This window comes from Oncorhynchus nerka, linkage group LG2 (assembly GCF_034236695.1).
Source record: "Oncorhynchus nerka isolate Pitt River linkage group LG2, Oner_Uvic_2.0, whole genome shotgun sequence".
Taxonomy (NCBI): Eukaryota; Metazoa; Chordata; class Actinopteri; order Salmoniformes; family Salmonidae; genus Oncorhynchus; species Oncorhynchus nerka.
The window spans coordinates 41,960,236-41,973,637 of record NC_088397.1 but is presented as its reverse complement, the minus strand read 5'-3'; positions in this window follow the sequence as shown (position 1 = coordinate 41,973,637).

Genomic DNA, 13,402 nt, shown 5'->3' with positions numbered 1-13,402 from the left:
TCAGAATGTCACTTTTGGTGATGGTACCTCACTGTTTAAACATATTGCAAATGGACAAGAGTCACCAGCAAATCACCGTCCATCAGTCAATTAGATATCATTCTGACACCAAACTGATACAAACTGACAACTAACCCCACTTTTTCCAACTTGTTTAGTAACCAACTATCACATACTTCAGAGCTGGCCCAAAATTCACAACGCCTTCGGTTCAAACCATTAAAAAACATCAAACACATAGTTACGTTCTAGCTGCGGGTCCATTTCTTATGTTACGTGTAGGCCTAGCTGAGACGACCCCGAATCCCAAGTTTCAGCTCGATCGGTCATTTGGTGTCCGAGCAAAACCCTAATTGGTGCTGAAAATCAACTTTTTTCTATGACTTGCTACGGGGTCCTTGAATGAGCTATCGGACCGAAACGTTGGGGTCTGTCTATATGGACCGAGGCGGTCGCAATGCACCTAGTCTTGTGTCCCTGAGACATTTCTAAATGTCACCATTTTCGTAATGGTCAAAATGAATTGAAGTCATTGCAAATGTACGAAGCTGTTTCTCGGTCCGAGAACCGTCTAGAGCCACCCAACTCACCATGCACTATTGACCTGAGGTCTAGAACAGGATTCTAAAGTTTCAGAACTCTAGGTCTGACGGTTCTTTAAAAGTTCCAACAAGGTTAACTAATGCAGGCAGTGTATGTCTCTACGCACCCCAATGGGTCCCTCCTTCCAAGCTGTGTGTGTGTGTGATTTAGTTTTCCTTTGAAATTTTATGGGAAAAATGACTGATTTACAGTTCATGGGGGTTGCCTAATCACACATATGAAGTTTTGGACAGATCTGACTTTTTTAACCCCTCGAAACAGCCCCTGAGACACCAATTATGGCACTTCCGGTTGGCACAGGAAGCTATAAGTCAACACATATCCTCACTGGGGTATGCTGTTACAGAATCCTGAGTTTTAAGTCCTTACATTAAGAATTGACTGATTTACACAGGGTTGAATGCACTATGTCTATCAAACTGCAGGCAGGGTATGGAAAAACACTTTTAGGGTGATTTTAACCACTTCCGGTTGGTCCAGGAAGCTTAGAATCAACACAGGTAGACCTCATACTGGCCTGATGGACTGTTACCAAAGACAGGTTCATACGGCATTCATAACCCATATAGACTTCAGGTTGAATTTAGAGGTGCAGGCAATGTATTCCTATGGGGAGAGAAGTCAATGCAAACTGTTTGATGTAAACACCTTCTTTTAACTGTTAAGGGTTAATGCCACAGGGTCAAGGTTAGGCTTGCACGGATCGGGAGGACCTTAGGAACATACCTGATGTCGAATTGTGCTTCTCACCCTAACAGTTCTCTCACTGTCACCCAAAACAAATGACATTTAGGGCTAGGCTTAATTTTGGGCCTACTTTTTCTCATGGTCACTGCGCTTAGACCGAGCGAGCTACGGTCAAGCGGGATATCTCGTTGAACTCGGCACGGCCTAGAGATTATGGTAATGCCATCGCCTGCTCTCTGTGTCTTTAAGAACCGCACTTTTTAACTCCATCCTTGCTATGTGTGCGTGTGAGAGCTTTTCTTTGACATCTATTGGGAGAAATGACTGATTTACAGTTTAGGAGGGTTACCTAGTCACACATATGAAGTTTTGGAGAGATATGACTTTTCTAACCCTTCAAAACAGACAGTGTGATCCAATTAAAGGCACTTCCGGGTGGCACAGGAAGCTATAAGTAAACACATGTCTTGATTGACATAAACACTTACAGAATCCTGAGTTTTAAGTCTTTAAGTTAAGAATTGATTGATCTACGATCTACACAGTGTTGAATGCAGTCATTTTCACCTTTGAAGGTTATGTACATCAAAAAACACCTTTTGGGTCAATTTAACCACTTCCGGTTGCTCCAGGAAGCTTAGAATCGACACAGGTAGACCTCATAGTGGTCTGATGGACTGTTACCAAAGACAGGTTCATACGGCATTCATAACCCATATAGACTTCAGGTTGAATTTAGGGGTGCAGGCAATGTATTCCTATGGGGAGAGAAGTCAATGCAAACTCTTTGAAGTAAACACCTTCTTTTAACTATTAAGGGTTAATGCCACATGGTCAACGTTAGGCTTGCACGGATCGAAAGGACCTTAGGAACATACCTGAGGTCGAATTGTGCTTCTCACCCTAAAGGTTCTCTCACTGTCACCCAAAAGCAAATGACGTGGTGGGGCAGGCTTAATTTTGGGCCTACTTTTCTCATGGTCGCTGCGCTCAGACCGAGCGAGCTACGGTCAAGCGGGATATCTCGTTGAACTCGGCACGGCCTAGAGATTATGTTTATGCCATTCCCTGCTCTCTGTGTCTTTGAGCACCGCACTTTTTAACTCTATCCTTGCTGTGTGTGTGTTACAGCTTTTCTTTGACATCTGTTGGGAGAAATGACTGATTTACAGTTCATGAGGTTTACCTAGTCACACATATGAAGTTTTGGAATGATGTGACTTTTTTAACCCTTCAAAACAGACAGTGTGACCCAATTAAAGGCACTTCCGGTTGGCACAGGAAGCTATAAGTAAACCCATGTCTTGATTGACATAGCCACTTACAGAATCCTGAGTTTTAAGTCTTTAAGTTAAGAATTGACTGATCTACACAGGGTTGAATGCACTATGTCTATCAACCTGCAGGCAGTGTATGGATCAACACTGATAAGGTGATTTCAACCACTTCCGGTAGCTTCAGGAAGCTTAGAATTGGCACAGGTAGACCTCATAGTGGTCTGATGGACTGTCATAGAAGACAGGTTCATAAGGCATTCATAACCCACATAGGCTTCAGGTTGAATTTAGAGGTGCAGGCAATGTATTCCTATGGGGAGAGAAGTCAATGCAAACTCTTTGAAGTAAACACCTTCTTTTAACTATTAAGGGTTAATGCCACACGGTCAAGGTTAGGCTTGCACGGATCGAAAGGACCTTAGGAACGTACCTGAGGTCGAATTGTGCTTCTCACCCTAACGGTTCTCTCACTGTCACCCAAAAGCAAATGACATTGAGGGCCAGGCTTCATTTTGGTTCTGCTTTTTTTCAAGGTCACTGCACTCAGAGCGATTTTTTGTGTTGATTTCAGAATGCCATTTTGGTGATGGTCCCTCTCCGTTTAAACATATTGCTAATGTACAAAAGTCAACTAGCAAGTCAGTGTCCATCAGTCAATTAGATGTCATTCTGACACAGAACTGATACCAATTGACACCAAACCCACTTTTTAGGCTTTGTGTGTCTTTAAGCACCGCACTTTGTCACTCCATCCTTGCTGTGTGTGTGTTTCTGTGTGTGTGTGTGTGAGAGAGAGCTTTTCTTTGACATCTGTTGGGAGAAATGACTGACTTACAGTTTATGGGGGTTGCCTAATCACACATATGAAGTTTTGAAAAGATCTGACCTTTTTAACCCTTGGAAACTGCCACTGTGACACCATTTAAGGCATTTCCGGTTGGCACAGGAAGCAGGTTATAAATAAACTCATATCATGATTTGGGTATGCCTTTACAGAATCCTGAGTTTGAAGTCTTTACGTTAAGAACTGAGTTATTTACGGAGGGTTTAGTGAGTGTGTGTTATTTCAGAAAATCATAGAAAATCACAGAAATCTCGCAGAGCTCCACAGCACACTTTAAAAAGATTCGTAAGAACACCCTGCACTGGATCTGTAACCGTTGAAAAAAAAAAACACCTATCCGTGAACATCACCTAGGTGTCGTTGTACGATTTCTCTTAAATGACGATAGATAAATGGCTGGTTCTTTTTTTATTGACACTGGAGGCTCCTTGACTTTGACGTGAAGTGGAAAAATAATTTCTCTATTTTCATTTTGGACCTTTAATCCCAGATAAATGGCCATAACTCAAAAACCGTTGAGGCCTAGACGCCATCTTGTTCGGGGCCAACTGCCCATTATGCCGCCCCTACGCTCACCGAGTTTCGGCTTCTAAATATTTTCAGTTTTCGAGATAAGGCCCCGTCGTGAATCGTGATGTTTTGTCCAATAGCAATATGATTGCTTATGCCCTCTTGTGGGAATTTCCGGGACAGCGGAAAAATGACCAAAATCGTATTATTTTTGTAAAACGGAAACCGAATGTCCGACAAAGTTTATTTGATGACTTCCTGGTAGGTCCGGCCCTACCGCTCGGCCCGACGCCGTCCGCGAATTTTACAAACGATTTCGGACGTCTAGTAAGGGACCGTACATTTGCAATATGGACTTTCTCACTAACCATACAGGTACTGCCGAAATCTTCCCTTAAGGTATGTAAGGACATCTCTCTCAGCAGACAACATTACAAACAGCTAGCAGCAAAGTAGATTGGTCACGAAAGTCAGAAAAGCAAATGTTTGCACTCACGAGACTCCCAGTTACACAATAAATGTTCCTTTTTGTTCCATAAAGATTATTTTTATATCCAAAATACCTCCATTTGGAGGTATGTTCAGAAATCCACAGCCTCGAGTGGTCACGACGGGGCAGACGAAAATTCTAAATAGTATCCGTAAAGTTCGTAGAAACATGTCAAACGTTTTTTATAATCAATCCTCAGGTTGTTTTTACAATATATAATCGATAATATTTCAACCGGACAGTAGCTTCTTCAATAAGAGAGAGAGAGAGAAAATGTCTGCTCCACTCTGTTGGCGCATGAAAAACGCTGCTGGCACCCAACCATCCACTGACGCGATGGGATGTTTCTCGCTCATTTTTTCAGAATAAAACCCTGAAAAGATGTCTAAAGACTGTTCACACCATGTGGAAGCCATAGGAAAAGGAATCTGGTTGAGATCCCTTTAAATGGAGTGAAGGCATGCAATGGAACAGAGATCTTTCAGGAAAAATAGCACTTCTCTGGTTTTCGCCTGCAATATCAGTTCTGTTATACTCACAGACAATATTTTGACCGTTTTGGAAACTTTAGAGTGTTTTCTATCCTAATCTGACAATCATATGCATATTCTAGATTCTGGGCCTGAGAAATAGGCAGTTTCATTTGGGTACGTTTTTCATCCAAACATCAAAATACTGCCCCCTATACTCAACAAGTTAAAGGAAGAACCACTGTACCTCATTAAGCTGGTTGAGAGAATGCCAAGAGTGTGCAAAGTTGTCATCAAGGCAAAGATGGGCAACTTTCAAGAATCTCCAAATTTAGATTTGTTTAACACTTTTTTGGTTACTACATGATTCCATATGTGTTATTTAATAGTTTTAATGTCTTCACAATTATTCTACAATTAGAAAATAGTAAAAATAAAGAAAAACCTGTAATAACTTTTGACTGGTAGTCTATATACCTGGAATGCATTTCATTTTACAGGTGTGCCTTGTTAAATGTTAATTTTTGAAATGTATTTCCTTCTTAATGCATTTGAGCATATCAGTTGTGTTGTGACAAAGTAGGGGTGGTATACAGAGGATAGCCCTATTTGGTAAAAGACCAAGTCCATATTATGGCAAGAACAGCTCAAATAAGCAAAGAGAAACAACAGTCCATCATTACTTTAAGACACGGTCTCCACCGATAAATCCATGATAATCGAAAATGTTAATAAACATTGCTCTACGGCTGGCCACGCTTTCCTCCTGGCTACCCCAAACCCGGCCAATAGCTTCGCACCCCTCGCAGCTACTTGCCTGAGCCTTCTCCGTCACCCAAATCCAGATCGCAGATGTTCTGAAAGTGCTGCAAAACCTGGACCCGTACAAACAAGCTAGGCCAGACAATCTGGACCCTCTCTTTCTAAAATTTTCCGCCACCGTTGTTGCAACCCCTATTAGCAGTCTGTTCAACCTCTCTTTCATTTCGTCCAAGATCCCTAAAGATTGGAAAGCTGCCTCGGTCATCCCCCTCTTCAAAGGGGGTGACACTCTAGACCCAAACTGTTACAGACCTACAGTATATCCATCCTGCCCTGCCTTTCTAAAGTCTTTGAAAGCTAAGTTAATAAACAGATCACTGACCATTTAGAATCCCACCGTACCTTCTCCGCTCGGTTTCTGAGCTGGTCACGGGTATACCTCAGCCACGCTCAAAGTACTAAACGATATCATAACCGCCATCGATAAAAGACAGTACTGTGCAGCCGTCTTCATTGACCTGGCCAAGGCTTTCGACTCTGTCAATCTCTGTATTCTTATTGGCAGACTCAATAGCCTTGGTTTCTCAAATGACTGCCTCGTCTGGTTCACCAACTACTTTGCAGATAGAGTTCAGTATGTAAAATCAGAAGGCCTGTTGTCCGGACCTCTGGCAGTCTCTATGGGGGTGCAATTCTCGGGCCGACTCTTTTCTCTGTATATATCAACGATTTCGCTCTTGCTGCGGGTGATTCTCTGATCCACCTCTACGCAGATGACACCATTCTGTATACATCTGGCCCTTCATTGGACACTGTGTTAAGTTCTTAAGGTATAGGGGACGCTTGCGTCCCACTTGGCCAAAAGCCAGGGAAAATGCAGCACAGCAAATTCAAATAAAATTATATAAAAAATCAAACTTTCATTAAATCACACATGTAAGATACTAAATTAAAGCTACACTCGTTGTGAATCCAGCCAATATGTCAGATTTTAAAAAGGCTTTTCGGCGAATGCATAACAAGCTATTATCTGATGATAGCACAACAGTAAGCAAAGATAGTAGCATATTTCAACCCTGCAGGTCTTACACAAAACGCAGAAATAAAATATAAAACATGCCTTACCTTTGACGAGCTTCTTTTGTTGGCACTCCAATATGTCCCATAAACATCACAATTGGTCCTTTTGTTCGATTAATTCTGTCCATATATATCCAGACTGTCCATTTATTTGGTGCGTTTGATCCAGAAAAAAACAGCTTCCAATTTGCGCAACGTCACTACAAAATATCTCAAAAGTTTCCTGTAAACTTTGCCAAAACATTTCAAACTACTTCTGTAATACAACTTTAGGTATTTTTAAACGTTAATAATCGATCAAATTGAAGACCGGTCTATCTGTGTTCAATTCAGGAAGACAACAAACCAAAGCTACTTTTCAAGTCTTGCGCACTCTCAACAGTGTTACCCAGTTCCTAGATGGCCGTACGACTTCATTGCCCAAAGGAATAACCTCAACCAAATTCCAAAGACTGGTGACATCCAGTGGAAGCGGTAGGAACTGAAAATAAGTGCCTAAGAAATATCATTTCCCAATTAGATGTCACTGAACAGACAGAGACCTAAAAAAACAAATCTGAACTGTCAGTCCTCGGGGTTTTGCCTGCTACATAAGTTCTGTTATACTCACAGACATGATTCAAACAGTTTTAGAAACGTCAGAGTGCTTTCTATCCAAATCTACTAATAGTATGCATATCTTATATTCTTGGCATGAGTAGCAGGAAGTTGAAATTGGCACGCTATTTATCCAAAAGTGAAAATGCTGCCCCCTATAGCTTAAGAAGTTAACTAACCTCTAAACGAGCTTTAATGCCATACAACACTCCTTCCGTGGCCTCCAACTGCTCTTAAACGCTAGCAAAACCAAATGCATGCTTTTCAACCGTTCGTTGTCCGCACCCGCCCGCCCGACTACGTGGACAACCACAAATACCTAGGTGTTGGCTAGACTGTAATCTCTCCTTCCAGACTCATATCAAACATCTCTAATCCAAAATCAAATCTAGAATCGGCTTTCTATTTCGCAACAAAGCCTCCTTCACTCGCGCCGCCAAACATTTACCCTCGTAAAACTAACTATCCTACCGATCCTCAACTTCGGCGATGTCATCTACACAATAGCTTCCAATACTCTACTCAGCAAATTGGATGCAGTCTATCACAGTGCCATCTGTTTTGAAACCAAAACACCTTATACCACCCACCACCGCGACCTGTATGCTCTAGTCGGCTGGCCCTCGCTACATATTCGTCGCCAGACCCACTGGCTCCAGGTCATCTACAAGTCTATGCTAGGTAAAGCTCTGCCTTATCTCAGCTCACTGGTCACGATAGCATGCACTCCAGCAGGTATATCTCACTGGTCATCCCCAAAGCCAACACCTACTTTGGCCGCCTTTCCTTCCTGTTCTCTGCTGCCATTGACTGGAATGAATTGCAAAAAAATAGCTGAAGCTGGAGACTTACATTTCCCTCACTAACTTTAAACATCAGCTATCTGAGCAGCTAACCAATCGCTGCAGCTGTACATAGTCCATCTGTAAATAGCCCACCCAATCTACCTACCTCATCCCCATATTGTTTTTATTTTTCTGCTCTTTTGCACACCAATATCACTACTTACACACCATCATCTGCTCATCATCATCTGCTCATCTATCACTCCAGTGTTAATCTGCTAAATTGTAATTACTTTGCTACTATGGCCTATTTATTGCCATATCTCCTCATGCCATTTGCACACACTGTATATGACTTAATTTTTTTTCTATTGTGTTATTGACTGTACGCTTGTTTATTCCATGTAACTCTGTGTTGTTGTTTCTGTCGCACTGCTTTTCTTTATCTTGGCCAGGTCGCAGTTGTAATTGAGAACTTGTTCTCAACTATCTTAACTGGTTAAATAAAGGTGAAATAAATAAAAATGAAGGTCAGTTAATCCAGAAAATTTCAATAACCATCCAGAGTTATGATGAAACTGGCCCTCATCAGGACCGCCACAGGAATGGAAGACCCAGCGTTACCTCTGCTGCAGATGATAAGTTCATTAGAATTACCAGCCTCAAATAAAGGCTTCACAGAGTTCAAGACACATCTCACCATCAACTGTTTGAAGATGACTGCGTGAATCAGGCCTTCATGGTCGATTGCTGTAAATGGACACCACTACTAAAGGACACCAATAATAAGAAGAGACTTGCTTGGGCCAAGAAATGAGAGCAATGGACAGTAGACCGGTGGAAATCTGTCTTTTGGTCTGATTTGAGATTTTTGATTCCAACCGCCGTGTCTTTGTGAGACGCAGAGTAGGAGAATGGATGATCTCCTCTTGTGGTTCCCACCGTGAAGCATGGAGAAGGTGGTGTGGGGGTGCTTTGCTGGTTACGCTGTTGGTGATTTATTTAGGATTCGAGGCAAACTTAACCAGCAGGGCTACCACAGCATTCTGCAGCAATACGCCATCCCATCTGGTTTGCTCTTAGTGGGAATATAATGTGTTTTTCAACAGGACAATGACCCAACACACCTCAAGGCTGTGTAAGAGCTATTGGACCAAGAAGGAGCGTGATTGAGTGCTGCATCAGATGACCTGGTCTCCGCAATCCCCCGACCTCAACCCAGTTGAGATGGTTTGGGATGAGTTGGATCGCAGAGTGAATTAAAAGCAGCCAACAAGTTCTCAGCATATGTCTGAAATCCTTCAAGACTGTTGGAAAAGCATTCCTCATGAAGCTGGTTGAGAGAATGCCAAGAATGTGCAAAGTTGTCATCAAGGCAAAGGGTGGCTACTTTGAAGAATCTCGAATAGAGAATATATTTAGATTTGTTTAAAAGATTTTTGGTTAATACATGATTACATATGTGTTATTTCACATTTTTGATGTCTCTATTATATGTCACTATTATTCTATTATTATTATTCTAAAGATATAGTGGTGAAAAAAATACCAAATTGACATACTTGAGTAAAAGTAAAGATACCTTAATAGGAAATGACTCAAGTAAAAGTTACCCAGTAAAATACTACTTGAGTAAAAGTCAAAGTATTTGGTTTTAAATATACTTAAGTATCAAAAGTAAATGTAATTGCAAAACGGTACTTTAGTATCAAAAGTAAAAGTATAAATAATTTCAAATTCAAATATTAAGCAAACCAGATGGCACAATTGTTAATTATTTTGACATTTGCGGATAGCCAGGGTCACACTCCAACCCTCAGACATTCCGAAACAAAGCATTTGTGTTTATTGAGTCCTGTCAAGGGGTGCGTAACTGGTGGCATGGAAGTCAAATGCAGGAGAGCAGAACTTGGTAAATAGCCGGAGCCGTTTAATGTACATAACTACCGGCATACAAAAGTAACAAAACACATGGGCACAAAAACCCGTATCGCACCAGTCACATAAAGCACACGTACTTACAATAAACAATTCCCGACAAGGACATGGGGGAAACAGAGGGAACATATACAACATGTAATTAGGGTATTGAAACCAGGTGAGTGCGACAACCAGACAAAACAAATAGATTGATTGATGGTGTCGTGTCTTTGGCTATGCCGGATTAAGTGATATGACATGCTATTTTATAAAATAATTTATCGGTAATTAATATCACCTGATTGAGCTAATCATGTAAATGTAATTAACTAGAGAGTCGGGCACCACGAAATAATATTTATAGAGCTGTTATCTTCCAAATAAACTCTTAAAGACCTAGTAATATTTTACATCAATAGCAGTCAATATCAATCGCCACCTTAATTCAGTCTCATCTGAAAGTTGTAAATTCTTAGTCATCTGCACGAACCCTGGCTAACAATTTGAAACAGCAATACAAAATTGTGTTTTAATTATTTATTTACTAAACACCTAACTAATCACGCAGAATTACACATATATATATTTAAATCATAACTTGTTTACAAATGACGTCATAAAGGAAAACGTCCCTAGCGGGCGGAACAGATATGACCACTTGTTACACAAAGGAAAAGGGCTGGGTTTGTGTGAAAGAGCGGGAAGACTGAGGGATACAGGGAGAAGCTGTGCTATCGTAAATGCAATATCTGATGCATTCTAAGTTACCGCCCATTTGGAAAAGGAAAATGCAATAAATATTTACTCTGAGCTGCGCTTCGGTAGGTTGGTGGTAGATGGAAGGCCGTGTTGCCAAACCGAGTCCTTTGAAGAATGTCTCTGGTTGTCAATTGGATACGTTGTAGTAACGTCTTTGGGTGGGATACTCTGTCTGTTCCTTCCTAAGGGGGAAATAGGTATTTATGACTGTCATAAACCTATCCCCCAGGCCAAAGTCATGACAATGGCTAGACCGGTGACGTCGACCGCCGAACACCGCCCGAACAAGGAGAGGAACCGACTTCGGTAGAAGTCGTGACAAGTCCGCCAGACCAGAGGTAGAAGACATGACCATGTTCTCTTGATAAGTGTGTAAATGGGACCATTTCTGTTCTGCTAAGCATTCAAAATGTAATGTGTACTGTTGGGTGTCAGGGAAAATGTATGGAGTAAAAAGTACATAATTTCCTTTAGCAATGTAGTAAAGTTAAATTTGTCAAAAATATACATAGTAAAGTACAGATACCCCCAAAAATGTCTTAAGTAGTACTTTAAAGTATTTTTACACCACTGCATAAAAAATACAACTATCTTTGTAGTTATAGGTAACCAGATTGTGAATACAGCTAAATTACTAAGTCTTTGACCACGCTGCTTCCTTTAAAACCTCTTGGAACTACCCATCCCGGATCCGGGAGAATTGTCATCAACTACACTAATTAGCATAGCCCAATGGTCCCAAAAAATATTACTAGAAATATTCATATTCATGAAATCACAAGTGAAATATAGTGAAACACAGCTTAGCCTTTTGTTAATAACCCTGTCATCTCAGATTTTGAAATTATGCTTTACAGCCAAAGCCAGACAAGCGTTTGTGTAAGTTTATCGATAGCCTAGCATAGCATGTCACGAAAATCAGAAAAGCAATCAAATTTACCGTTTACCTTTGATGATCTTCGGATGTTTTCACTGACGAGACTCCCAGTTAGACAGCAAATGTTCCTTTTGTTCCATGAAGATTATTTTTATACCCAAAATACCTCCTTTTGTTTGTCACAGACAATATTTTTGCAGTTTTGGACACTTTAGAGTGTTTTCTATCCTGAGCTGTCAATTATATGCATATTCTAGCATCTGGTCCTGAGAAATAGGCGGTTTACTTTGGGAACGTTATTTTTCAAAAAATAAAATAGTGCCCCCTAGTTTCAAGAGGTTTTTAAGAGTCCATCTTGGGCTAGCCTGTGTCCGACGAGCTAACTTACGAGCTAGCGGGCTTATAAACAGCAGTGACTCAACATTTGAATTAAAAAAATTAATGTGGAAGTAATTTGTTGAGCATTTTAACATCATTTGATGAATAAATAAACGTAATACTTACATTTAAGATATTCCTTATTTTCTCCCAAGGTGGGACTTCAGTCCTCCATTAATTCAGAATTTTGGGAATTTTCGCAGCGACCCAAGGTTTTATGGGATAGCCTATGTTACGGGATAGGGAACGGAAAAGCAAAGACAGTACAAGTATGCACCCCTGTGTGCTGTTTTCCAGACCTCACAAGTAAGGGTATAGAACTTCTAGTAAGCTTAGTACATACTTGCCTTTTCACGTTCATATGTTTTGGAATCCATAGTGATAAATGGAGGACTCATCATGGACGGTAAAATGGCATGGATACACAGATGAGTCTTCTATCTCTATGTCCTCTATCTCTATGTTGGAATTGAATTTGAAAAATGACAGTTGTGTTCTGTACTTGCTATACACCCTAGATAGAACACAAGTATGCATTTTTAAACACAGGTTGTTATCTTTCAGGTTGTTTTCAAACCAAATGCAGGCCAATTGCAAATAGTCTACAAATTAATAATGAATGATCAATAGAGTTGAATGCTTTAACAGGTCTATAAAAATGGGCAGTACAATGCTGCCTTTTGTCCATGCAATTTACAGTGTAATTTTGCACCAAAGAAGCAGCAGAAATACTACTGCAGGCCAAATGACTTGGCCTGAAACCAGACTGATGGACACTTACTTTACATTTTGAAGCTGTAAAATATTTAACTTATACTTACTTTCTACATATCATAATCATTCAACATGCAGGGCTCCTTCATTCATTGTAGACTATATGTTTACTTCTCTAAAGATTCTTAAAAATAAATGTGCTCTTTAAATACAACAATTGGCAATATAGACTACGGGGCTGGCGATGCAGTCTGTCTGGTCGGGTTCATCCCCAGTCCTCAGGGCCTTGACACAGGCTGCTCACTCTCAATGTGGACAAGTAGGATTAAGAGAATGCAATATCAAAGCAATGTCCTCGCTGCAGAACATATTGTTGCATGACCTGTGTAGTTACTTCTAACATGGCTGATTTATTATTGATTAAACACACACACACAGATGCACATACACGTGCATGCACACAGAGAGAGAGAGAGAGAGAGAGAGAGCGAGAGATCGTGACACAGAAAGCTAGAGAGACATACACACATGTATCCTCATATTACTCTTCTGGGAGAGAGTGTCAGAGTCAGTGTCAAGGAGATGGAGCATAACATGGAGACGCTTCCCAACCACAACAGTGAGACGTGATAAAGAGGTGCTCTCCTGG